At 37.2% G+C, this 2,611-nt stretch overlaps 1 long non-coding RNA gene across 4 annotated transcripts in view; it reads right to left on the bottom strand.

Moving 5' to 3' along the window:
• Positions 1–2,611, bottom strand: part of LOC103463697 (uncharacterized) — a 51,032-nt gene that overhangs the window by 43,755 nt on the left and 4,666 nt on the right. Inside the window, exon 1 of one of the 4 annotated variants that reach the window (XR_533535.2) lies at positions 2,269–2,587. The exons of the other annotated variants lie outside the window; for them this stretch is intronic. This is a non-coding gene — a long non-coding RNA (uncharacterized LOC103463697). Of the gene's footprint in view, positions 1–2,268; positions 2,588–2,611 lie in introns of those variants that run through there. 4 annotated transcript variants of the gene reach the window in all.

Genomic DNA, 2,611 nt, shown 5'->3' with positions numbered 1-2,611 from the left:
TGTGTGTGTGTGTGTGTGTGTGTGTGTGTGTGTGTGTGTGTGTGTGTGTGTGTGTGTGTGTGTGGGTGTGTGAGGAAGAGAGAGGGAAAGGGAAAGAAAGAGAGAGGTAGAGAGATGTTTTTTTTTTTTTGCCCGCGGCGCAAAGTGAACGTACAGTACAGTACAGTACGTTAATGCAGATTGACTTTCGGTTCTTCCTCTTATCATCTGAACACGCCCCCTGGGTGCGTCACGTCCTACCACATATAAATACCGTAAGCCATCCAACCAAGGTAAGCCTTTAAGCTTTATTCCAGCCTATTTCTTTCTAGCGAGCTAACCTTTTTCCTTTATTTGATTTTTGGTATGCTTTTTGAATATGTTTAAAAAAAAAACAAAAAACCCGCAGACTAGTTTTGTTCTTGCTCCGTGAATTGAATGCCGTTTTCTGGGCATTCAATTCAGTAGGATTAACAACAAATCCTACTGAAATCTAACAAAAATATAAATGTCATATACCAAAATGTTACGGAATGTAAAAATATCGTTATTTTAAGGATAATAAGACTGCATTTCGTCGACGTTGGCGCTCGGACGGAAGAAAGCAGAATCTCTGTCCATGGTGCTGAAACGAACGAAATTATATTTGCTTTTTGGATGATGGGTGACCAAAAATACAAAAACAAAAAAAAAAACAAACAAACAAGCAAAAAACAAAATGAAAAACGAGGGAACGTTTGAGTTTGTTCAAAAAGCTTTAACACAACTGAACTCTATTTAGATCATATGTAATTGCCTGTTTGGGTTTTTGGAAAAGGAAAAAATACCATTATTTATTTTATATTGTTTTTTGTTTTATGCGTCGTTACTGTATTCAAATGAGGACCCAACCAAAACGCCTAAGGTGTTTATTTGTTAGCCTAAAGAAAAATGAAAAAAATATTACTATTTCAATAAGTCTTAACTGTAGCATTCTTCCCGAGATACAGTTGCTGCTCATTTTTAACCTGGAAAAAAAGTTTTTTATATTTTTAAAATATGATTTTGCAACGTGCTATATTTTGCCACATTTTGGACTTTAACATTTCCTGGTTGGACCGGTTGAATAAGGAAAGGAAACGCAAAGTGCGGCTCTCAAGTTCTATAAAAGCACATCTGAGCGTTTTTAATGTAAAAAGTGCCGAATTGTTTGTTTTGTGGGCAGCTGCATTCAATTCAAATGTATCGTACTGTAGCTAGCTACCCAGTAATAGCAATGCAATCACATCAGGCCTGTACTTGTTGCATGGTGAAAGAAAGGAAGAAAGACAGGCAGGAAAGAAAGAAAGAAATGAAGAGAGAAAGAAAGAAAGAAAAGTAGAAAAGAGAAAGGATGAAAGAAAGAAGGATAAAATAAACAAATAAATAAATAAATGGAGATTTAAAATTGTACTTTTCAGTGTAACTTTCTTCAAACTGTGATTTATTTCTGAAATAATTTCCTTTTATCTACCAAGAGTAATAGACAAAGCAACAAAACTTTAGTTTTTGCTTAAAGTGTATAGAAATAATCATTTAAATTCATGTTATTATTTAAACTAATTTTTAAAAGGGAAAAAAATGACATAAAAACTATATTAGTACTTTTAAAAGTTAGTGGTCATACATATATTTTTTTCAGCTTCAGTGGTCTTATAAATTAATTTCACACGGTTGCTCCGGAGAACATCTTCCCACAAACAAGGTACTTACAAAAAGAAGAAAGAAAGAAAGAAAAAAAGAATGGAAAGAAAGAACAGGGGGGTTAAAAGAAAGGGGGGGCGGGGGGGAATCGTCCGATAATAGAAAGAAAAAAGTCAACATCAAGTTCAACAGCGTGCTGGTGCTCATTATCATTACAATGCTGTCTGGGAGCACACACAAGTCTTCTTAACAAGGGGCTTTGGCGTCAAGTCCCTCCACCTCCCAGCCGAGGGGACATTTTCCCAGGCTCTGCTAACAATCACACAACTGTTTGCTTTCTAAGCGCCGCGCAGCTCCGGGGCCACTCAGCTCAGCCCGCCTCAGCTGCGCTCAAAGTGGGACGGAACAGCCGGGCTGCCACTCATCAATCCGGGTCTCAGTACACCTGACATATCGTCCCTTTCAGAGGCACACTTTAACCCACAGGAAACTATTATTATTATTATTATTATTATTATTATTATTATTATTATTATTATTATTATTATTATTATTATTATTATTATTATTATTATTGTCGGACAAATTGAGTTCATCTTTAACAAGAGTTATGTGAGGAATACTTACAAGCCATAAAAAGCGAATAAATTCCGCATCTCCGGTTGAAGTCCTTTCAGAATTTTAAGGCAAGTTTCTACGGGTGGATCTCTCAGTCAAGAGCAACCTGGCATTACCAAAGCCCCAAAACTCCAGGGGGGGCAAACCCCAGTGACACGCGTCTTCAAACAAAGCGGTACAAAAGTGGATCCCATGCAGAAAAAATAAAAATAAAAATTATAAACGAGAGAAAAAAAAACATGCAGCGACCACTTCACTGTCTCAGCATCTCCTCACTACCCTTGGATGACAGAATAGAGGAAGCTGCCGGGTCGTTGGTCCCCTCCTCTCTCTCTCTCTCTCTCTCTCTCTC

Source organism: Poecilia reticulata, linkage group LG4, assembly GCF_000633615.1.
Source record: "Poecilia reticulata strain Guanapo linkage group LG4, Guppy_female_1.0+MT, whole genome shotgun sequence".
NCBI lineage: Eukaryota > Metazoa > Chordata > Actinopteri > Cyprinodontiformes > Poeciliidae > Poecilia > Poecilia reticulata.
The sequence above is the reverse complement of the archived record's forward strand: the minus strand, read 5'-3'. Positions and strand labels throughout refer to the sequence as shown.